Raw genomic sequence first — 26,502 nt, 5'->3', positions numbered from 1 at the left:
TGTTTTTTTTGGTTTGTTTGTGTCATTTTGGTTCAGTTGTTTGTCCCGTTATTATTGGTTATGGCTGCAAACATGTTGATTATCATAAAAAATAGATCAGTTGTTTGAAGTTAGTAAAGACAGACACCACAGTCACAGTTCCCAAGCAATCATCTCCCAGATGGCATGACCAGGCAGCTACGCAAAGCTTTTTTTGATTTTATTTCCAAACATTGCAGCAGATCTCCAGAAAACTGGTATTGCTCATCTTCTGCTTGGATGTGTTTTGATCCAGAATTTTGATTTCAGTTTTTGCTGGAACGGTGGAACTGGACTGGGATTTGCTAGAGTGTAGATGGAGCTTCAGTTGGCTGGGACTCTGTTTTGTGTGTGTGTATATTGTTTATGTGGTTATATGCTTGTGATTTGTTGCAATTGTCTGTGTTGTGTATCAATGAGCTTGAAAGAACTTAATTTCATTCAGCTGTGCATTTCATGGTTGTACGGACGAATGACAATAAAGTTTTACTTTACTTTTACTGTTCTTTTTGGCATCCATAAACTGCGGTGGTGGTGCTGTGGTAGCATTGTCGCCTCACAGTTAGACGTTGCCCGTTCGATTCTTAGTTAGAGCATCTTCTATGTGGTGACATGAGTGAATGGGCATTCCTTCGTTGAAGGTTGTGCATTAGGCCCGGCAAGCCAGCATGTAAAAATCTACTGCCAATCATTAGCGGACCAGAGTTCTGCTGTGGCGACCCCTAACCGGGAAAAGCTGAAAGACACAACAACAACGACCCAAAGTGTGAACCTGTGTCACTGTAACAAATATCTGAGATTATTGTATTATTATTTTTTGGTCTTTTTTCTCCTTTCTTCATTCTCACATTGCTGCTATCCAATGCCCCATGTCATGCTGGGTCTACCAGCTACTTCTAGTCCCCCAGACATGCTTCTTTTAATCCAGCAGGGTCAAGTTGTGAAACCTGAGGTCATCCTGGAGGACTTATCTGTCTGCATCTGTTGGGGGATTATTTAGTTATGCCCTACCCTCTGCCCCATACAGTGCGATGATGTGCTTACATCAGATGGGCAAATGTGCAATGGAGATGTTTGCAATGTGTTGCCCACTTCCACAGCAGCTCAGCCATGTACAACACTGCATTCCTCTATGAACCGTATGTTCTACCAGGTGACATCCCTAGCTTTCAACTGGGATCATACCTACGTCATTGACCCCCCCAGATGGTAACACCTATTCCTCCCACCCTCCCTGCTAATCTGTCAGTTGCCCAAACCACTAACGAAATACAGATTGCCTGCACTGTAGTCAAAGTTTGATCCCTCTATATCACCAGAATGGCATTCTATTATTATTTGGGTTGTAACCAAACACTGATTTTGGCACCTTTGTTTATTAACTATGAGGGCTTCTCTATTTCTTTTTCTCCTTCCATGAGGTTGAGGGTTAGAGTTAGGTTTGGTTTTACGAAAACCTTCGGTTTGTGGTTGAAGCTGGACATCGGTTTAGGGTCAGTGATAGCATTACTGTATAGAGGTCTGTAAGGAATTATGTTTTTTATTTGGAATTTGTCATAAGGAATGGGTTGGGATTTGGCATAATGGTTACGGTGTTTATCTCACAGACAAGAAGTACAGGGTCTGATTCTCGCTAAGGGGGAACTGGCTTGGCTTAAAATGATCCACAATGGCAGCTAGCTTAGTACCTCCCTTTAAACCATGAACTATGAATACTGTGGATAATTCTTGCCTACATCATTCAATCAAAGCCAAGTCCACATGCCTAAAACCATATTCAGCAAAGCTCCAGTTGACTGATCTGAAGAAATGTACAAGAGAAGGAACAACATTCCTGCTCACATTATATCTCAACTAATACGTACAGTCTTAGTTCCTTAGGGGATCAAATTTTCCTGCATGTATATGTCTTGTGTGCATGAACTCTGAAATCAAAGGAAGTTGCAGAGGAGGGAGATACATGTATTAATTCTTCCTCAGTGATCAAGGATGTGTGATCTGCAAATAGTTTATAAAAGTAGAAGATGAAAGAAGTTTGTACCTTGCAAAAATGTTATTTTACAAAAGTATGGTTTTGTCTTGCTGCACAAACTTAGATTACTTTCATCTAACAACTGATAATATTCAATTGATTAACTAGGTTAGAGTGAACTGTGACATCAATTGCATGGTCTTCAATCAACTGGGCTTTGGTCAAATGAAGTATTTTTATTATTCTTATCCAATCCCTGAGATAAAGATTTCTAGTGTTTCTATACCCCTTCATATTCTGTCTCTGCTTTCAATCATTCCCTCAGTGTTATCACATGACAAACCAACATCAGGAGGCCACTCCATCATTAAGTATGGGGCAAACAACCAGCTTGCCAAACCTACAGTTGGAGCTGGCAGTTTTGTGGTCACTTTCAGTAACGGCCTTGTTTTAGACATTTTAGTGCGTAGTATGATTCAGATTAAAAAAAGTATGCCACAAGCAATCACACAAAATGCCAGCTACAAATGACTAACTGCATTCATCTTCACATGAATGTGTTACTTTGCACCTCCACAGAACTTAATGCTCTGACATTCCATATTTCCTATCCCATAGTGATGCCTCTAGAATACTCTACCTGATTCCCATCCTGCATGTAGATTCCTGAGGCTTATTCAAACAATATGCTTGTGCAGAGTATGAAGAGATGTCTTCCTTTCCTTTATGAATATTAAACATATTGTCTGGTGACCCTGCTGAAGGAAAATTCTATTTCTAACCTTTATCACTATTAACTATTATATAACTTTTATCGTATCCATTATTCCTGATAATGTTTGACTTCCATTCAATATATATCTACTTGGACTGACTTTAGGATTACAATTTGCTATTATTTTCTTAAAAAAAACCACCCATTCAGTTGAACAGTGCAGAATGCCTGCAGATGACGTCTTGATATTATACAGGTCTAATTTTAATTAAGTACTGCAGGAGCCTATACCTCTACATCTAAAGCACTAAAAAATTAAATAAAACAATAAGAACTAACTAATGCTCTATTATATTAAGTATTTATTTTAGTAACAACAAGGAAATAAGTCCATTGCATTGGTTGTGATATGAGATATCCCACAAAACCTTAAATTCATAAAGAAAGGTCTAAGTCTGTGCATTAGAAATGGTGGCAACCCTAAATGTTTTTTTTTTTAAAGTAGACCTGATACATTTGTCAGTATTGAAATATGTGTGCCACTCTCAAAGTTACTTACTTTGTAGGGTCTATAACAGGAACCTTTCTTTATCTTAATATACCATAGTGATTATAAAACCAGGCAACCTCTGACCTGAACTGTTACTTCTTGCTAGATCCCTGCAGGCTTTTGCATTCCCCAATGAGAACTCTTTACTTTTTATGCTGGTGATGATAGAGCCCAGAACAAGAAGTTGTATATGATTTGCTATGTCTCCCTGAGGGACTGTCGTATCTTATCTGTGATGCTGACTGCTTCCTAATGCTCACAACATAACCTACAATGGTTCTTTTAACTACAAAGTCTCAGTGACTTCTCCCTGATAATAGATACTATTAGAGGCCTGTTGGCTAATACCCTGATTTTCTGTGGTTATTTTCTGAAGCTTATTGTACTTTGTCTCTTCTGTGCCGTTGACTTCAACAGAAGATTTCAAACTAGAACTGTAATTATTTAAATGCATAACTGGCAGCTGAAGCTGAGACCTTAAAATAAATGTCTTCAGATTAAAATATGTGCATTACATTTTGAACAGTTGCCTTTTTTACAGAAATTGCCAGTCTGGACTAGTGATCTGTTTTAGAATTTTAGCAAATCTGGCTTCTGCAATAACCAGGAGTCAATATCTCTTAGGAGACCTTACATGACAAGTAAATTATTATGGTGATAAGGACAAAAATGGACTGCAAAGAAGTTATTTTTTTGTTTTTTTTTTGTTAACCAGGTAAACCTGCAAGACCATATTGGCTGTTCGCAGAGGTGACCCTGAAGCACGGTTGGCATTGTTGTTGAGTCACGCAGGAGGTAAATGGAGACTGAAGGATTCAAATTCAGCATGATCTTAATTGTTTGTCACTAAGAAATATGTAGTTTGGATAAAGAGAAATAAACTAAATTAAGTACTCATCAATATATTTTAGTCAAAAAAAAGACACAGAAATGAGTCCATATAACCTGAGATTAGAACATCAAGATACACCATCTACACATGTCCAGTGCAGATTATCCAGTGTGTTACACTGCAATGCTGTTCTGAATATGTCAGATATAGGTAACTTATATCTATAGCCGAATAGGTAATAAAATAGTTACAGTCAAATAAAATACAGTCAGTCTTTTTTGTGGAAACAACTATGAAAATATTCTGAAAAGATCAGTCATCAGTCAGCCTTGCTATCATGTGATCTAAACAGTGATCAAACTATACTTGATATAAAAATAGCAGAAAGGGGTGTGATTCTGAAAATTATATCATATTCATTAGATCAATGTAAGTATAAGATTAAAGCAACAGTGCTTCCAGTGGCTGGAATTTGAGTTTGTGACACAAAAACAAACCTACGTGTGTAAGAATAATTCATAAGATTAAAGCAACAGTGCTTCCTGTGGCTGGAATTTGAGTTTGCAACACAAAAACAAACCTACGTTTATTTCATAAATTCATTCAAATACAAGAAAAAACACAAACTCATTTATAGAAATTTAGAAATCTAGTGAAATAGAACACTGCCATGTTTCAAAGCCAACAAATGGTTTAGAATGAAGACCAAGAATTGCAATTTCACTGATGCAGGCAATTGAATTAAAGCAGAGATGTCATAAAGTGTCAACGTTCAACTCAATAAAGATAAGCAGAAAAGCAGGCAAGAAGTATGACCTGCAGTTAAAAGATTTGTTAAAAATCAATCAACAGTTTCTCCATGCAAAATTATTCAGTGAATTATTTTGATCTTTGTATTAATATTGTGTGTTTTTATTTTACATTTATTATTCTTTCTATCTGCTGTCATAAAGCAAGTATGTAACACTTCAAACAATTCTCTCAGTAGTTTTTGTTTTATTGCTTTTGCTTGTACTTAAAACAGAAAAGTAATATTTTTCCTCTTGTTGATGTTTCCATATATTGACATTGGTTACTTCAGAGATTGCCTTGTTGGCTTCAGTTTACAGTGTTCAAAGAAGAGGGCAAGATGATTTTTTGTTACCCTTTCCATTATGAGTTTATGTGACATGACCGTTAGTAAATATTAAGTTCTTCGGTGTGGGATCATGCCCTTTTCCTTCTATGATGTATTTTGTGGTCTTGAGAATATCCTTGTTTTAAGTGTGCAACATCCCAAGGTTTTGCAACATTTAGTTTTGAATAATCATATGTTTTTAAACAGCACACCATTATGTATACTTGCTACAGAAACATTATTGTGGTAAATGTAATAATTTTACAAAAAAGTGTAGAGCAAATCAAAATAAGATTTGCAAAGAAAAGACAAATAACTAAATAGCCTTAATAAAATTAAGTATAGAAGCACCAGAATGACAGATCACACACACCAACTGTTTGGTTATCTATCTATATAATATTATAACAACAATTTTTTCCTCAAAAATTTTTTTTTAAATACAGTTAAATAAATTCCATAGTATTTGTATATCACATCTTAAATAACTATGTACATTTACATCAGCCTGACACTAAAACAGAATTTAATATATACAATTACTTTATAGGTATAACAATCCAGTTATCAGAATGTATCCGTTCAGTTATTGTAAAGTGTCAATCAATGATAAGAATTTTTTCCATGGATTGTTAATAAACTTTTTAGGATGAATCCTTAGTGCTTTAGTTTTAGTTTCCAACAATGTTGTGGTCTTTAATAAGCTGTAGAACACTTTCAACGTTGGTATTGTGTTTGTATTCCATCTTCTTGTTATACACTTCCTTGAGATTGCATGTATTGTCCATACTAGATACATATTTGACTCATTCAAATGAGGACTTTAGTACACATTTAATAATACTAGAGCTTTAGATAAGTTAAACGATTCATTAAATAAAGCTTGTAACAAGTTTTTAATACCATTCCAAAATGGCTTAATTTTAACACAGTCGAAAAAAATGTGATTCCAATCTGCATTGTGTATTTGCTCACACCTCCAACATATTCCCTTTGTGAAATAATTAATTTTAGTTATTCTATCTGGAGTTAAGAATGCTCTGTGCAAGCATTTCCAATTAAAAACTTTCCAGTATTGTGTAAAGGATGTATGTTTTATATATAATAAAATATTTGATTTAATTTCTTCTTCTTCTTTCTTTTGGATTTACCCAATTAGAGGTCGCCACAGCAGATCACCTGTTGGCTCATGATTGGCAGTGGAGTTTTACAGTGTTGAGTTGCCAGCCCAGCGCCCAACCTTCCACAGAAGGCATACACACACACATGCACTCACACCTAGGGCCAATTTAGAGTGTCCAATCCACCTGCAGCATGTCTTTGGGATGTGGGAGGAAACCAGAGCACCCAAAGGGAACCCACACAACCACAGTAAGGACATGCAGACTCCGCACAGAAGGCACCCCAGCTGAGGATCGAACCGGAGAACCTCTTGCTTTGAGGTGACAATGCTAACCACTGCACCACCGTGGCTGCCCATTTGATCTGATTTCATTTCTTCAGTTAGCTATAATGAGTGTCCTTTTGTTATATAATTCCAATATGAGGATTTGGGTGTTTTATAATTTCTCAATATCATGTAAAATTTTGAAATACTATTTCTCATGTCATAATCATTATATATGATTTCCTATAGGTATTTTGTAAGTTTAGGTATTTCTTTAAATGAAGAATTGCTAATTATTCTGCATAAATCTTGCAACTACATTAGACTGCTTTGCATAGTAAGCCAATCTTGTTGTGGAATTTTGTATGTTGTTTCTGTTGTTTGCATATCCAGAACGTTTAGTTCTTTGATACATTGAAACAAACAAACAAATCCTTTCTGTTCCCAGGAATTAATTATTTTTCTGTATATGTTATGCGGATAGCTTTTTGTAACTATGAATGGTGTTAAAAGATCAAACCAGATTTTTAAATCCTATATTTGCTGTAATGTTGTTGTTGTCTTTACGCTTTTCCCGGATTGGCAGTAGATTTTCACAAACGCTGAGGTACCAGCTCGACGTCCAACCTTCAATGAAGGCACGCCCATTTACGCATGTCTTTCGAATGCCCACCCAAACACAGGGAGGACAGGCAGACTCCACACAGAAGGCACTCCCCGCATTCCAGCCACGAATCGAATGGGATAACCTCTTGCTGTGAGGCAACAACACTACTGCTGCATCACCGTGGATACCTATATTTGCTTTAATAATTTTCCTAAATGAGTCAATGTAATAATTAATGGTATTAGTTTTAGTGGGCTTAGTTATGCTATATTGCATACTAATACATAATATGTGCCATGGCAAATTGTTTGTATCTGTTATTTGAATTTTTTTTGTAAATCAAATTCATTTATTGATGTTACAGTTAGTAATTCTTTCCAATTTACAGAATAATTTGGACTTATCCAATCTGAGATTGTTTTAGATATTGATGCTTTTATATATGTTTCTATATCAGGAAAGTTTAATCCTCCCTGCTTCCATGATCTTATATGATGTATTAAAGCTATTCTGTTTCTTTTGGGAAACCATAAAAATGTTATTAGGCATGAGTTTATTTCTCTGAGTATATTCCTTTCTGGTAACAGTTGTATTGCCAAAGCTATATATAGAATCTTAGGTAATAAAACCATTTTTATTAACTGTAGTCTATCTTCAAATGTTAACATTATTTTGTTCCACTTTTCCAGAGAAATTTTAATTGTATTGATGATATTATTTTATTTTTTGAGACTAATTCATTATTATCCTTGCATAACTCAATTCCTAGATATTTTAAGGTAGATTCTTGTTTCCCTATAATGTGATTCCCCTTCGCCTCCAATTCATTTTTTTATTTAAAAATAAAAAAAAATGATTTTGATTTATTAAAATGGAGTCCTGAAGTCCTGTAAAATATGTCAATTAAAATATATAATTCTTTTAATGTCTCTTTTGTATTGGATAATGTTAATAATATGTCATCAGCAAACAATATTACTTTAAAATTGTATTGTTCATAAACATCTACTCCTTTGATTTTTGTATTGTTATGTACTAAATCTGCCACTATTTCAATAGCCAAAGCAAATAGAATCGGTGACATGGGACATTTTTGTTTAGTGCCCTTTGTTATATGTATAGATTCAGAGGTGAAAGGACCTAGCTTAACATACGCTAAATTATTTGTATATATATATTATTTAGTAGATGAACAAAGGAAGGAGGAAATTCAAATAACACCAGAATTTTAAATAAATAATCCCAATTTAGGGAATCAAAGGCTTTATCTATATCTAAGCCAATTATGAGTGTTTATTTTCTTTATTAACATAATCTATAAGAGAAATTATCCTTTTAATATTGTCATGTGCGTGTCTATGATAGTTAAATCCAGTTTGATCATTATTTATTGTTTTGAATAGTGGTATTTTCATTCTGTTAGTTAATATTGTCATACATATCTTGTCATTATTTAATAATGCTCCACAAAAAGAATAAATCCACGAACTTGCAAGCTAGTAATGTATACTTTTTATTCCATAAAGCGCTTTTCGTCTGGCTGGATAGCTAGACTTCTTCTGATTCAATTAAATATTCGAAACACAGTATATAACATGATCATCAGTCAGTTGATCTGCCCTGCTAATTACTAAACATAGGTTTGATTGTAATACAAAAGGAGTGGTCTATCTTGCTGAGTGTCACAGCTGCCCTGCTTCTATATCGGAAAGACTGATAGAAGGTTGAGGGACAGAGTATATGAACATTTGTATAGCATTAGAAATCACAAACTAGACAATGCCCCAGCTAGACACACTCACTCTTTTCCTAATCATGGTTTTATGTTTAGAGCTATAGAATGTGTAACCTCAGATGCTAGAGGTGGCCCAGTACATTTGTTACTTGAAAAAATGGAATTGTTTTGGCAACTATGTACGTTTGCATGTCTCTATCCAGGTCTTACTGAGATGTATTCTATCAAATGTATTTTAAAACTGAAAAGTCTTTTAAGATAATCACAGCTATATATTTTTAAAGCAGTTTTTTTAAAAAAACTTTTAGGGCAGAAATGTATATTATTCTACATAGCAAACATTTTATGAATTGTACATGTTATGCATATTATATTATATTATATTATTTTACTAAATAGAGTTGTCCCAGTAGGAAAGATGTATGAGTTATGCATCATTAGTTTAACTGTTTTAGTTTGTTTAAATTACATGTTTTTGGAGTATGTACATAATTAAAGTTAGAAACTTGTTTATAGGTATGGTTTCTGACTTCTATACTTTTTATATAGTATATTAAGTATTTTATAAGTTTTTAGAATGTTTTTAGAATATTTATAGATATATAAATTATGATTTAAATTAATAAATATGTTAGTAGGTTTTAATTAATTTATCTAGAAGTAGATATAATTCATGATATGTGTGTTTAAGGCATTTTGGCTTAGGCTGTGAGGGTATGTATATGCATTGGTTGGTGCTGATCATCTGTTCTAATTAGCAGGGCACATCAGCTGACTGATGCTCATGTTATATACTGTGTTTTGAATATTTAATTGCATCTGAAGAAGTCTAGCTATCCTGCCAGACGAAAAGCGCTTTATGGAATAAAAAGTCTGCATTACTAGCTTGCAAGTTCATGGATTTATTATTTTTGTGGAACATTAGTCGGTTTGTTGCTGCTGTTTTTTCCTGGATTATTTAATAATGATCTAGGTCTATATGAGGTACAGAGGTTTGGCGATTTGTTTTCCTTTAGGATTGGTGTGATTAATATATATCTCCAAGAGGGTGGTAATAAAGCTTGTGACTGAATTTCTAATAGAGTTTTATAGAAGAGGGATAGTATCTTTAAAGGAAAAAGTTTATATATTTCCATAATTATGCCCTCTATACCTGGAGCTTTATGTATCTGTAATTTCTTTGTAGGATATGGGTGCTTGCAGATCTAGTTTTAAATTTTCTGTGTTTTTTTTTTATATTAGAACATTTTCATCTAGATTTAATTGATTGATAAGTATATTTTCTTTTGGGAAATGTTCCATATAGTGATTTCTATAGGCATCAAGAATGTCACTTATATCCGAGACATTTTTCTCTTTCTTTTCATGGAAGATACTTTTAATGTTAATAGCTTTTGATTGTATTTTGATTCTTGTGGATAAATTATGTAGATATTTGGGAGAAGTGACCAGGGTATTAATTTTTAGTTTTTCTAAAGCTAAACTAGTTTTATGTGTTAGAATTCCATTGTATTCATTGTTTAATACTTCTACTTTCTTTTTCGTCTCCAAATGATTTTTATTTTTTTCAGCTTTTACTGACAAAAGTTTGGATTGTAGATCTAATAATTCAGAATCCCATTCTCTGATTTTTTTTTAAACCAAGTTAGGGTTTTACCATATATGTAAGCTTTTAATGAGCCCCATATCCTTATTTTATGTATCTCTGTGGTGTAATTAATATCTAAAAAGAACTGTAATTCAGACAATAACCAGGGTTTGAACTATTTAATTTGAGTTATATATGCTGGAATTCTGGAGTTAAATATTAATGGTTTGTAACCATTTTGAAGTTTTAGTATCAATGAATTATGGTCTGAAAAGGGGCAGGGAGTGACTGAGAAACTAATGATTTTAGAATGTAAGTCATGGGCAGCAAATATTTTATCTATTCTAGTTTGGGTACCAAATATGTGATCCTGATGGGAAAATGACATTAGTTTATCTTCTTTAAATTTGAAAGTATCTACAAGATGAAATGATTCTACCCACTTGTTTAAAGCTTTTGATACAGCAGATGTACACAGCTGTCTTTTATTTGTAGTTTCAGAAATATCAAATATACAGTTAAAATATCATTCTAATATTAAGTTGCCTTTATAATTATTGGAAATGAAATCCAAGTGTTTTTTAACAGTTCTTGATCCAATGCCCGGGAACCAGTATAGATTGGCTAAGGTCCATATTCTGTTATTATATTTAACTGTTACAAATGCCATAAGGCCTTCTTTATCTTCATACTTATAAATGATTTCTGGGTTAATCACATTTGTTTTCCATAAAATTGATACCCCCTTTGTCTTTGTCTTATAAGTGGATTGCCCCAACATCATATATTCCTTAGTATTCCATTTGTAATTGTCATTTATTTTGAAATGAGTTTGTTGAAGGAAGACAATTTGTGGTTTGTTTAGTTTTAAATATTTGCTAGGAATTGTTTAAGCCATTGGTATGTAAAGATAATAAAGTTAAATCCATCTTAAGTTATTTAGACTATACATTTTTTTTGTTTTATTGTGACTATTAAAAATTTTCCTCTGATAACTATAAAGTATATGTTTGAACTTTCAAAGGAAATTATCAGTTTCATACTTTGAGTGCTTACCAATAAAGTAATGTTTTGATCAGGCATACTAAAAATGTTTTTTGTGAAATTACAAATTTAAATTAATAAATGTTAACAAAACTAAGATCCACACTAGCCATTGAATGAAAATCATTCCTAATCTTATGGATAAACCTAAGTCCATCAGATTATCACTCATACCTTGACAATCCAGAGCATCTGAGCTCCATAAATTGAATTATCATATGTAATAGGAATAAGCAATATTTATATTATTTTGAATAGATATAGTACTATTGTACATTAGACAGAATTGTAATACAATATAAATGTCTACCTATTGTATAAGCAATTAATATTTATATGAAAAATAGATGACAAGCAATTCAATCATAGTAAAGTAGGATGTATCATATATAAAATTATAGCACAGTTATTTAACATATTCACCCTTATTGATGAAGTCTTTCAAAACTTATTACTTAATATAAATAGATGGTAATAATATTTATACCTAATGTTTATAATACAATGTATTTTACTGGATATATCAGAAGTTATATATCATTGTTTGTCAGCATGCAAGTCATCACTTTGTCTGTTGCTAACTTACTTAAAGCATCAAGTTTGTTTTATGTAAACCTTGATGAATGTTGGTGCATATTAATTATCAGTGCATCCCTCTTCCCCCCATGTCCTACACATAAGGATTTTCATATCTGTCATTTCTTATTACAAAATGAGTGAAATTATAGGTCAAAAACAACAAATTCACTTATTGTGATTAATGATTACAAGTTCCCTTTCCATATTCATAAATTGCCATTTTATGGCATATACTGAACGTTTTTAGATTTACATGACAACATTCTATTTTGTATAATCAGCAAAGATTAAACTGAGTGATTAATGTCAGTTTAATGCTATTTGTTCAGAATGTGATTGTTACATTCTGTGGCATTCCTAGTTCAGGCTTCTATTGTTTCCCTTGAACAACTTTGTCAGTTTGATGTCATGTATAAAACATTAGTTACCTTAGTAACAGCTTAAGTGTTATATATGGTCAAGATGGGTTACAAAAACTACAATTCAGGTTAAAGCAATTACATGACTTGTTATGCACATTTACTTATATGAGAAAATCATCATGCTTCCCCTTGATGTTCAATATAGTGTATGTCATTTATGACAAGTTAAAACAATTGTGTTATTATACTCAAGGCCATGTTATTAAACTGAGTGTCTATTGTCAATTTAATACTATTTTTCAGAATATGATTATTGCATTTTGTGACATTTCATGTTCAGGCTTCTATTGTTTCTCTTGAACAATTTTGTAAGTTTGATGTCATGTATAAAACATTAGTTACCTTGGTAACTGCTTAAGTATTATATATGGTCAAGATGGGTTACAAAATACAATTCAAGTTAAAGCAATTACATGACTTGTTATGCATATTTATGTATATAAGAAAATCATCATGCTTCCCCTTGATGTTCAGTGCAGTGTATGTCATTTATGAAAAGATAAGTTAGTAGTGTTATTATACACAAGCCCATGTTATTAAATGCTGTCTTTAATATCTAAATTCAGAAGACCGCTTCATCTTATATAATGATTATATACTTTATGTTTAGATTTACTAAAGTCATACATTACATAACTATTGTGTTTTTTTTTTTTGCTTAGTTATTTGAGAGACCACAAGCTGTAACATTTATTCTTATTATTATCTCCTTCCAAGCATGTTTATACAGTCTATAGACTTTAAATTATGAGACCCTTCTCATTTCTTGTTTGTTATATTTCCATCTCTACATACACACATCAGTTCTTCTAGCACAGGCAAAAATGCCCATCCAGTTTTGCTAACCAGGATATACAAGATATTTCTAAATCATACTTTAATTGAAGAAGGCATTAATATCCATGACAGCATTTTTTTTCAAAACACTCTATTGTTACTGCTATTATATATGATGTTAATTTGTTACATTTGAGTCTGAACTCTGATGAATGGTACCTTGTTGAATGAGTTCATTAATTACTTAAATTATTATAAGTAAAATCAATGAAAATGAATAAGATAAGCATTCATTCCGTTCAAGTAGGGGAATAGGAACTTCTGTGTTTGTATTAGATGTTGCTTTGTTTGGCTTATATATAATGTAAATAGTAATCCATCTTGACCTACTTTTGTTTGTGAAGAATTGTTGGACTCTTTGGACATTCTGAATAAATCATCACTGTTTGTCAGTTGTTTAAGAATGCCTCCTTTTTTAAAATAAAAACAGATGACAAGTGATGTACCATATCATTTGATATTTTGAGAGATGTAGTTGTAAGAGTTATTTTTTTGGGACATCTATCTTGTAATCAGTTTTTCTTTCTTCTTTCTAGCATAAGGCCAAGGATTTGTTTCTTTTATTCTTTTAAGAGTAGGGGCCATCCATTCCATTTCTTCTTGGATAGGCACTATGTTGTTGTTTTTGATGAATATAGTAGCTTCTTCTAAGTCATTAAAGGTACTCATCTCATTGGCAAAAAATATTTTTATCTTAGCTGGAAAGACCAGCTGTGCTTTAATGTTGTTTTTTTCCAACAGTTTTATTATTGGCCAGACTTTTTTCTTTTGTTCTAGTATTCTGAAAAAATAATCATTGTCAAACATTATCAGGCTTTGAATGTATTTTAAGGGTGATTTTCTCCAAGCAGATTTTAATATTAGTTCCTTGTTCAGAAATGAAAGAAATTTTATAACTATGGATCTAGGTGGAGTATTTGTTGAGTTAGAAGCAAGTTTCCTCAGTGCTCTTTGCGCCCTTTCAATTCCAAATGAAAGTTTCTCTTTCCAGTCTAAAAATTCAGGAATCCAGGTTGTTAAGAATGAAATAATGTCTTTTCCTTCAGTGTTTTCAGGCAGACCAAAGATCCTTATGTTGTTTCTCCTTTCCCTGTTTTCTAAGTCATCTAATTTGTTAAGCAGCCATGTATTCTGTTTAAGCAGAAATTCTTTTTGGTATTCTTCCTCTTTGAGTCTCCCTTCAATGTAATGTAGAAAAGTCTCTATATTTGCTATTTTTGTATGGTGTTGCTGTAATAGTTCCTTAAGAGTATCAGTCTATTTCTGAGAATTTAATTTGAGATTTTTTTTAAGTCATTTTATAGCCATCCATCTTCAAAGATAGTTCCTGTAAGGTAGATGTCATTAATTGCAGTTATTTTTTCAAAGCAACATCTGGATGAGAATTCCTTGAATTGATCAATATATCTCCAAATTACTTGACTGGAAAAATTTTGTATATCTCCACCAAAATTGATATTTATGTAGTTTAGTATTTTATAGATTTCTGATGTTTTAAACTTGAAAATAATAAAATGTTCTTATATTATTATACTGGTTTATGGAGCTCTCAAAATTCACTGCTCTCAGATGGCCATCTAGGCTCTGCCCCATTATAACAAATAGTGACAAATGTGTATCAGAGACATTACAGCCAACATACAAATACTATACTTTTAATGTTACCGGACTCAAGAACTGCAGGAAAAAAGGCAAGCTACCAACCATTTTCTCCAGTTCACATCCAATACAATTTCAAAAGGGTTGTAAAGAAATAAGTAGAGTTTCCTTATAAAACTTGATTTGCTGGCACACTTCAACTTAGAATAAATTCAGTGCGAAGTCTACATGCCTTTTATTTCTTAACATGAATTTTCACCATGGTGTCTAGTTTTTCAACCATCTTAAAAGCATGATAGTAAATAAATCAAGCTGCAGTTTTCATTAAGCTATTGTGCTAGTCAGAAGTGGTATACCATTGTACTAAAATATACATTCATTGTAAATAAAATAGCAAATACACAAATGAAAACTATTAATTTTATCAGCAAAAGTCTATTTGAAGGCATCTTTCTAAAATAGCTTATGCTAAGACTATGTCTCCATGCATTGCATATAAAAAGTATCTAAAAATTAATATTTATTAAACAAAGTATTCTTTACCAGGAATTATACCCAAATACATTCAAATAAAATAGTTTCTTAAACCAGTGAAATAATTAGTGTAGTAAGTTTACACAAGCAGTCTAATCACTTTAGCAAAACATCAAACCATTGCTGGTCTTGTTGAACTAAATACTTCACATTTAGTTATTTATATTTGTTTACCAGGCTAGTGCACTGATCAGTATTGAACCAGTTTAGACTCAGCCCAGTTACAAAACAAATCATATTTGACAATTAAGTGCATGTGACATTTATTGCTGGTTTTTCCATGTATATGTACAAATTTCAAATTCATATCCAGTACTGACTAAACAAAGGCAAAGCAAAAAGTAAATGATGGAGGGATTTTTATTGTTTATAACACTATTTCATAATTTACATTATAGGCCTAATGTTTATATCATTAAAAATATGTTCTATTTTACCTGCAATTTACATAGTTTTCAAAACCTTACTGAAATAAAAGTTTTTTTCTTTTACTTGCAATGACCAAGTGTCACTAAATTTATTGTGATCACTCTGTCTAATTATTAGATGGAACATGACATGCAAAACAGGATCTAGTAGAGCCTGGGCTGACTTAAAATATTGATAAATAATGTTAGAATCTTCATAATTCCATATTTAAAACAAATAACAAATAAGTAATAAGTAATAAAAACTAAAAAAAAAAGTTTTATGAAAAAGATTTAAATAATGTTAACTAAGTTTTATAAAAATTGCTAGTTTTATTTTCTCAATTCACTATTTTTACCAGTGAAGTCCCAAGTATTTATCATGTATGAGTATTTTGGCAAAATCTGTTTTACAATTAGTTTATATAAAGCTGCTAAAGACTGGGCACCAAATGGGTTCACTACAGGCACACTAGTCCCAAGAGTTGGAAAACACTATCACAAATCCAGGGCCTTGAGCATCTTGTAGCTCAACTAGACTGTTGTTAAGCTCAGAATTAAATATGAGTCCAGGCAACCAGTTGTGGGGGGGGGGTATACAATTAGGAAGTGGGTAGGTGTTTAGGATTAAGGAGTGGGAGGAGGATTTTAGGTTAGAGAGCTAGAATTTAGTTTTATGTTTAGGATATGATCAAGGAATTTAGTGTTAGGGAACAGAGTTATGGTTTAGTTTAAAGGACAAAGGAGTTGGGTTGAGAACTGGGTAGGAGTTTCAGGTTTATGGATTAGCTTCTGGTAAGGCTATATATAGTTTATCAGACTGGGCGCTGGGTCGGCTATAAAGTAACTGGAGATAAGGCTAGTAGGAGTTATAATGTTTGCTTTTTTTCAAGCAAGTGGCAGCAGACAGGTATGCATTGAGATACTAGCATGTGGGCACCTGTAGTGTACCCACAGCAAACCTGTGTACCTGATATGTTTTCACATCCTTGGCAAACCTTGGAGATAAATTCTTATGTGCTCATTCTGACATTTTTCAGCATTTCATTACTGATAAAACAATCTTGTTTATCTATTTATTTATGTATTTATTTATCTGGTTATTTATTTATCTGTTGCTTCTACCTTGTTTTCAAGCAACATCATCTTATCCTGATCCTTATGCACATATAAGCCTACCTAGAATGAATGATTTTCATGTAGCTTGATCTTCTCCTCACGTCCTTTGTCAATTAAAGAATTAACTCCAGTATTGCAAAAATTCTTTCTTGTAGTTGCAATATTGTTTTGAACATGTCAAATACAGGTAATGTATATATCTAGCTGAACTGATAATAAAAATCCATATTTCAAACAAATAAAAACATTAAATAATAAGTAATAAAAGACAAAAAAGTTTTGAAAAGGTTTAAGAAATGTTAGCAATGTTTTACATGACTTACCAGTTTGAATTATCAGTTCACTACTTTTACCAGTGAAGTCCTAGGTATTCTTCAAGTATTTTGGCAAAAGTGTATTGTATAATCAATTTATATAAAGCTGCTAAAGACTGGACACTAAATGGGTTCACTACAGGCACTCTAGTCCTCAGTGCTTAAAAACACTATTACAAAGCCAGGAACTTGAGCTTGGTTTATGCACCTTTTCAAACACTCTTTTATAATTCAGTCATATCGAGTTTTCAGGAAATTTATAGGATACATTCAGGTATTCTGATGTGAATGGAAGTTCTTAACCTTAATTCTAAAAATTTTTTGGAATTTCTTGTAAACTAAATAATTTCTGGTTTTGGGGATTCAAGAAAATCCTGGTGTTATTTAACATGAATTTAAATTAATGTCCTATCTATAAAACTTTATAATGAGCATACTTATATTCTATTGACTTTATTGGCTGGGTGACCAGTTTCTACGGTCCATTTCTTATCATAGACCAGAACTCTTCAGGAATCAGCTTTCCAATGGGTAAATTTTATTTATTCAAGGTATCGTCCACAGACTGTTTTTTTTTTTTTTTTTACTTATACCAAGATTAATCCCTCATAGATTTCCAACTTGTATGTAAGTAGATTCCAGTTTTCAGAAAAAAATTGTTCTTATGAGAAATATTTTTATTAATACTCACTTTATATTTATCTTGTTTATAATGGCTATTGTAGGAGCCAAAACACTTTCAGCATTTTACTTCGTATGGACATTACTGCGGCGGTGGTGCTGCGGTAGCGTTGTCGCCTCACAGTAAGAAGTTGTCCTGTTCAATTCTCAGCTAAGGCGTCTTCTGTGTGGAGACATGCATGAATGGGCATACCTTCATTGAAGGTTGTGTGTCAGAGCTGGCAACTCGGCACGTAAAAGTCTACTGCCAATCATTAGCGGACCGGAGTTCCGCTGTGGTGACCCCTCACCGGGAAAAGCAGAAAGACACAACAACTTCATATGGACATTATAATTAGCAAAATATATCAAAGAAAATTTAATTTGCCCCTAAAACAATAAAATTTGCACATGGGAATTTAAACAAGTTTTTCTACATCTGGATGGATTAATTCAATTTATTATAGCTCTGTTCTGTTTCCAAAACCATACATTAATGTTACTCATGACAAGCTGTTCTACCCTATTCATATTGATTTTTCTTTATCTCCACACTGATACTGTTTAAATTTCAACAAATAGGGGATATGAATCTCACTGACAGAATAACTTCAGCATCTTGCAGGTTAACCTCCTCCTCTCAAAGAATAAAATTAATACACAAGGAAAACTTCCCTAGGATTCTTGTTAATTTACCAATAGCATGTGCTTGGAATTCCTTATAAGGAATATCCACATTGTCCTTATAATTATCAGATGTCTTAAACATCAGATATGTAAGCATTAAGATCACCCTGCAATCAAAATAGAAAGTGTCATAAATATTTCCATGCAGTTTATCAAACAGGCCATGAAAGTTTGACATTTAGAGTCATTGATGCAGTATATGACATCTTGCGAAATATACACATTTGTGATCAGGATTTTGTGACCTACCTACTACTCTATTATAGCTGTGTATTAATCAGATGCTGAGCTGGGGATTGTTTATTGAAAACTGAAAAGATAAGATGTAACCCAAACAGAAGACATAGGTTGCCTTCAGTTTAGACATTACCTGAACGATCTAAAAATTGAATCATGGGTTTGAGATGCATTGTGATGTATGCATTTCCTTTATGTATGTGACCTCAAGTGTGCAAATATAATGTACAAAATCCCCCAATTTGATGTTCAAATTATTCATTTAATGCTGGACTCTGCCAATAATAAAAGGGGTTAAAGTTTTATTATTCAGTAGTGATTGATAATTGCAATTATCCATACCACATGTCTCTGTAAACACAAACACCTATAATATTCAGATTCAGTTAAATTATCATCAATGTATGCATATCTTTTGGAAGTGAATGGTCTAAGACCTGACAAATGTCCATGACTATCTTTCTGTGTAATAATAATGTATGGGGACATACCACATAGCTTGTCACTTTCTTTATATGTATAGTTTGCTTAAGAATTTATTTTTAATAATGACTTGCATTTCAATTGAGTCTCTTTTTTTCAATTTACCAACCCTATGCAGGGCAAGTCATTTCATCTGATCCTAATAATTTCTGTTTTGATACTTATATTTGCAATGACTGCTTCTGATATCTAACCTTTTCTAAACTATTTTCATGTGTATCACAGCTTCATTGTCAGAATCAACTATAACCAACAACTTTTTCTTGGTGTTTCTTGAGCTGAAAATTTCAGAGGTAACTTAGTTTCTGTGAGTATCTAATCACTTCATCGCCTTTTATATTTCCTTCCTTAGACATCCTATCATTTTTACCCATTCACTAACTGTGTACTAAGATGACATTTTAGATGTGATGTCAATTTTCTTGTCTGAATACACCTACATATAACATCAAAAGCTGTGCTACCATTTTCCAGATTTGCTCTTAGCTTGCACTCTTCTTAAATTACTTCATTCTGCAATGCCTTATACATTCCTTCTAATTAGCTCTTTCTCCACTTTAATCTGACAGCCTATAATAAGTATAATTACTATCCATAGATTTCTCAGTAGTTCTTCCATTTCACTTTATCATTTAGGTAAACATTTAACGTTCTTAATTCAATCCTGTTTATTTCAAATTTAAACTTTTTCAGTAGTAGGAGTATTAAAATAAAGGTCGAAGAGGTAGCCTATTTGCATCAAATCCTTGAAAAGGTTTGGAGCGATTATCTTGCAAGAGATCCACAGAGTTCAGTTAATGAGATTGCCATTTAGTCCAGATTCAAATTATCCTTATGGAGTGAATATTACCATAGCCATCTTCTAATATTGTTGTATATAATGCTCTCTGTTCCTCCCTCAGGTCCCTTATGCACACAGTTGAGTACAGGACCTCCGTGATGGAAATGAAGATCTAGACTAAAAAAGACAATACTGGATACTTTTTTCTGTTGCCATTGTTTTCCTTCATTCTTTATCATCACCTAGTTAGATCTGCCATAGTGACATCTAAGTTATACTTTGACATGTTTATGCAGTTTTTCACTGTGCTTGGCATTTCAATAGTATATACAGCTTAAGCAATTTGTTGTAGCATTGCTACTGCAACTATAATTCAGTTTGTAAGATTCATCCTCTTCAAGTGCTAATGCAAATTATATAAATTTCCATTTTGTTCTTTCTCCGAGGTGTATGTGGATGGTGCTACATAGTCTAGTGCAGAAAATCAAGAGCCTTTACATGATTTCACTTTAGCTGTAATTTGCATGTTTTCACCTTTTTAAGAAACAAATAATGCTCTCAGTTTTGGAAAGTTCATCCAACTAAAACACAGTATTCAGTGTGTTGATTAAACTGCTTATTGCAGAAACAATATGCCTTCGGTGAAATAATTTCCTTTAAAATTCAATATACATTAAGACATCAATCCAACCATATTACTTGGTTGTTTGGGGGAAGTTGGCCATAAAATATCTAACTAATCCACAATCAAATTGGAATAAATATACTTCCTAAATTTTACCCTGAAGTAGTTTGATATAAAGTTAAGAATGAACAGAAAATTTAAATGATTATTTCTATTTAGCATTTAATTTACTAATGTATTAATTCATCATAGACTTAGCATTAATCTCAGAGCAGGCTTTATTGACAAAAAAAAGTCCTCACTGCTTCATGTTTCTACATCTCCCTACAAATTATGCAACATAAACTCTTGTTGATTTTAACTATTCACTTCACCAGCTTAAGTATCATCAGTAAACAAAATCCCAAGTAACTTGATAATATTCTGTTTATTATTCCAAATATTACCTATCATGACAGAAAATGTTTTTATCTTAGTTGGACATAATCTACACCAAATTTTATCCATGCAGACACAAACAAGCATAGCCTTTGATCAGTCTGAACAATCTCTGCAATATCTGCACAATTCGTACATGAGTTATATTGCCACAAAAAAAGAAAATATAACTGTCAAAGGGCTAATAAATGAAGCAGTCAGAAGTCAGAAAAAGAATAAGCCACTTCCACTTTGTAAGAGCCAATACTGCATTGACTTTAAGTGTTTTCCTGCTTGATCTTCCTGAACTGCAGTGTGCAGATATCTTTCATCAACTTCTAAATACAGATATCCAACTGAGATATAGACACAGGCAAATTTTCATAACTCCATGTTCTAGCAGCACCAGATTTACAACAAACCTGTTTTGCAATGCAATACCTGCTAGTCAATATAATTATCCAAGCCTGTGGCAATATCTTTATAGTTCCCCCAGCTAGCTGAATTACTAATGTTCAAATGCAACAGTTAGCAATAGAACTAATCCCCCAGATTCACTATTTTTCTGTGCAGGACTAGCTTAGTCCTGCCCAGAAGCAGCCGTTTAGGAGCAGCATGGCAGCGCACCAGGCATATTAATGAAGGCGTGCTGCCTGAGCTCCTAAATGGACGCAGAGTATATATGAGTGCAGGGGCTGTGTCTGAGAGCAGAGCTCTTAGAATATACATGCCCCTGCAATCAAGAACAGCAGTTTAGCAATAAGAATGAGTGAGACCTCTCATAGGTGTTTGCATACCCCCAGCAACACCCCCTAAGTTTATAAGAGCAGTAGATAAAATATAAAATATAAACAAGCTAATGTTTTTATCAAACAGATAAAATTTAACCATAGGTGCGTGGGTTTGCCCATTGCTTAGCTACGTATATTGCAACTTAAATGGCACAAGAGGATAAATAAAAAAACATATGTTGCAAAGGTAGTAGATTATTTTTACTTCACAAAATTATCTGGTACCTCGGCCTTTTGCCTTCAAGGATACATACATCCAAATGCATTCTACTTTTATATCAGGAGAAACCATTAATTAATCAATCAATTAACTAATAAACTACCTAAGCACTTATATAAAATATAAATCCCCATTGTCTTATACCTAATAAAGTGACCCATGCATATTTTTAAATACATTTTCCTATTTTAACTATTGTTATATTTTTAAATACAGACATTATAACATTTTTATTACATTTTTTAACATTTTATAATACAAACATTTTATACAAAATATAACACGTCTTAAACATTTACTTAGATATAATCTACCTCTAAATTGAACCCTCTGGGTGTCAAAGTGCCATAATTTAAAATCATTTTACTTTCAAGCACATTTAATTTTTGCTTCAACTCATCACTTTTTGCTTGGAAAGGTCTTGCCAAAACACTAAAGAAAAAAGTGGAGTCATCTCCCGCATGTACTTTACAAAAATGATCTGCCACAGGGCTCCTATAATTCTTATTTCGAATATCACCTAAATGTTCTAGAATTCTAACTTTAACAGCTCTTTTAGTTTGACCTATATACCATTTTATTTTTTCACATCCACATCCTATAGCATACACTACTCCACATGAATTACAAGTAAACCTATCTTTGCTTGAAAATTTCCTATTATTTATTAGACCTCCTGAAATGTGTCTAATTTTGTGACAAACTTTGCATTTTCCACAAGAAAATGAACCCATGACTAATTCACCCAATGCAAACAAAGGCTTATTCAACAATTCCTTAAGGTTACAGTATCTCCCATATGAAAATTTTACTACACCTGGAAATACATCACCAACTACCTCATCTAAACATACCAAATGCCATAAGCCCAAAAGCAATTATCTCAATATGGGTGAAAAGGAAGAATATTTAGAAACAAAATAAATGTCATGCCCCAAAAAGTCAGGCTTCAAATTTCAGTTCCAATTCTTACTTGTTCCTTGTCCCTTATGATTAACCTGAAACTCTTCACCTGTCTGCACCCTTCTTAAATCATGGTCCATTTTTTTCTTTATCATAACCCCTTAACAACAGACTCTCCCTTGTTTCCACAAAAATGAAGTTCTATATCCCTCCTCAGAAGTATTACGGGCAATTATTCACTTATATTCCCCAAAGGCAACAAACTAATCAAATGTGAAGGGTGCATGCTTGTCGCAAACAAAAAAATATTTACAACTGTAGGCTTCCTATAGGGCCTGTATTGAATAACCTGATATTTATCCACATAAAATTCAACATCCAAAAATTGCATAACAGAATTACCAAAACATGTGGAAAACTTGCTGCCATGTGCATTGTAATTCAAGCCTACAAAAAATTGCTCAAATTCTATAGGTGAGCCTTTACACAAGAAAAAAAGGTCATCAGTAAATCTACCATACAGCACTACTTGTTTCTTCCAAAATTCCATGTTATATACAAACAATTTTTCAAAATACCCCATATATATCACTGCATAAGTGGGTGCATAAGAAGCATCCATTGTTGTGCCCTTTTTCTGCAGGTAGATCTGTTTTGCAAACCTAAAGTAATTATGAGTCAAACAAAACTCTAATAACCTTACTAGTTTTAGGGCCATCACCCATAATCTCATACACAGCCTCCAAACCAAATATATTGCTGATAGAAGTGTAAAAGGAACTCACATCAACCGACACCCAGTAATAATCATTTTCCCAACGGATTTTACTTAGTTTTTCACAGAGTTCCTGAGTATTCTTAATATGAGAAGGAACCCTGTTCAGATACTCTTTCAGCACAGAATCCAAAAAAATTCCTACATTACTTACAAAAGAATGTACTCCAGACACTATTGACCTACCTGGAGGGTTAGCAATATTTTTTATGCATTTTGGGTATAACATAAAAATAAGGATCAGTAGCATCTTTAACTACCAATTTATTTACATCTTCCTCAGCAAAATAAACTAACCTCTCACCTCTTTCAAGTAGTTCCAACAGTTCTGTAGTGTACTCATTTACTGGGTTGCCAATTAAAAGCACATAATCCTCTTCACATTTCAATAGATCTAACGCCATTTTCTCATATTGTTTTTTTGACATTACAGTCCAGTTTCCACCCTTATCAGCTTGCCTAAACACAAAATCCTTTAAACAACCTCTAAGTCTGGTTAACTCTAACCACTCAGACTTAGTCAAATTGTTAGACTTTTTAACTTTCAAAAATTTACTATACTCAAGTTCAACCTTTTTAAGTAGAACTTGTTCAAAAATAGTAACAGCTGAACATTTGGGAGGAGCAAAGTGACTGGAAGAAACTAAAGGGGGCAAATTGAACCTTCTATAACCTATATCATAATTACCACATTTAGGCATGTCATCCTTAGCGTCACATTCACATTCCGACCCCTCATCATATAGTCATAAATAGAAACATTCATTAAAGAATCAGTTTCCTCATCAAAACACATCATTCATCATTACTTCTTTCTTTACTAAGTTTGTCAAAATACACTCTTAAATTCAGCTTTCTATAAAACTTTTTGATGTCCATTAAAATTTCAGCCAGAGTGGGGAACTTAGTCAGAACAAATTTTGCCCCCCTACTCAGCAAACTAACCATATCTTTAGTTAAATGAACATCACATAAAGTAACAATTTTTAAACATTCATTTCAGGAAGTTCAAGAAAACTAGGTTCATTGGCAGTGCTTGAGCTGGTGGAAAAACAGTTATTAACATGTGCAGCACTAGTATTTACAACCTCAATACTATCAAATGTGCTAGCACTTCTTGAGACGGTATTCACATTTAAATTCACATCATCATTCAGAGCAGCTCAATGATATTACAATTATACATTAGACTATCAAAAACACAGTCATTAAGCTCAATGCATTTGCCAACTATATTCAAAACAAAGTCACCTTTACTTGAAACATTCAATATTTTCTGCCTCTCGGATGATTCTTCCATTCCTTTTCACTGATTGCCTTGACCCAACACCTCTCCATCCACCCCAGGGGATAAATTTAAGGAGGTTTCAGCTCCCGACAACCCTATGTTTTCAAATGAAACGGTCTTCTTCGACAGTGTTTCAACTGACGACCACAACAACTCTCTGGAGTTGGACTCCCTGTTTCTTGACATGTTGTTACAGCGATGTTGTGCTCGCTGTGCTTGCTGCCAAGAAAAAATGGTTCCGCTGTCAAAATCCCTCATATCACAAACCAATTCTTTTCTTTCTAACCAACACTTCCGACTGAGCTATATTTAGTTGTACTTTTATTTCACCCATCCTGCCAACAGAAACTCCATTATAACAGTCAGTTTTCAATTTGTGTTGTAAATTGACTATCTCCTCCTGCAGCTTTGCACCGGTGTGCGCATTTCTTTTAATTAACACACGGATCCAGTCTAATGAACACTGCAATGAAGCCTTCCTCCATTCTTCCTGAAGATCTTGTTCCTCGTCGGTGAACTCCCAGGTAGGCAGTTTGCCAATCCTGAGTCCAAGAGGAACAATCTTCAATTCCACATATTTTTCAAGTAACTTGGTATAAAAAAATAAATTAATTTCCTTGGTCATGAAGCAGTGTAGCTCATCAAACTGAGCGCAATTGTTCATAACTTCAGGAGCAAACCAAGCATTACAGCCTGCAAGCCTGGCTTCTCTTTCTCTAACCAGGTCAGCAAACAACACATTATCTGCAGCCAACGGGACCCGACTGGTCCCTGGTATACCTTCTACTTGAGACAGTGACATTCCAAAAACTCTTCAGTTCAAAAAGCAAAAAACACATGTAGCAAAGGTAGTAGATAAGAGGATAAATATCAAGATATATGCAAATGAAGCAGTACTGTAATAGTGTAGTGGGCATAGCATTTGCCTTATGAGCAGTCATTCCCGGCTCAAGTCTCACTCCAGTACATTCCATTTTCCATGTCAAATCACTTTATGAACAATCTTTTTTGTTGCATAACCTACTAAATAACATAGATTTGTGAACTGGAGTGCTGCATTAAATGCAGATGTGAGGCGTCATTATCATAATGTTGTAAAATCCACAAATAAACACAAGTGCCCCATACAGTATATGTACACATGAATCAGGAATACAAATTGAAGGTACAATGTGTAATGAATGATAAATCCATAGAGTGTCCAAATCCACCACCTTCTCAAGAACCGTTTTACATTTCTGTCTAAATTAGCAAGCAGT

This window comes from Protopterus annectens, chromosome 3.part0 (assembly GCF_019279795.1).
Source record: "Protopterus annectens isolate FY-2018-M chromosome 3.part0, PAN1.0, whole genome shotgun sequence".
In the NCBI taxonomy this organism is placed as follows: domain Eukaryota; kingdom Metazoa; phylum Chordata; order Ceratodontiformes; family Protopteridae; genus Protopterus; species Protopterus annectens.
Note: the sequence above shows the minus strand (reverse complement) of the source record.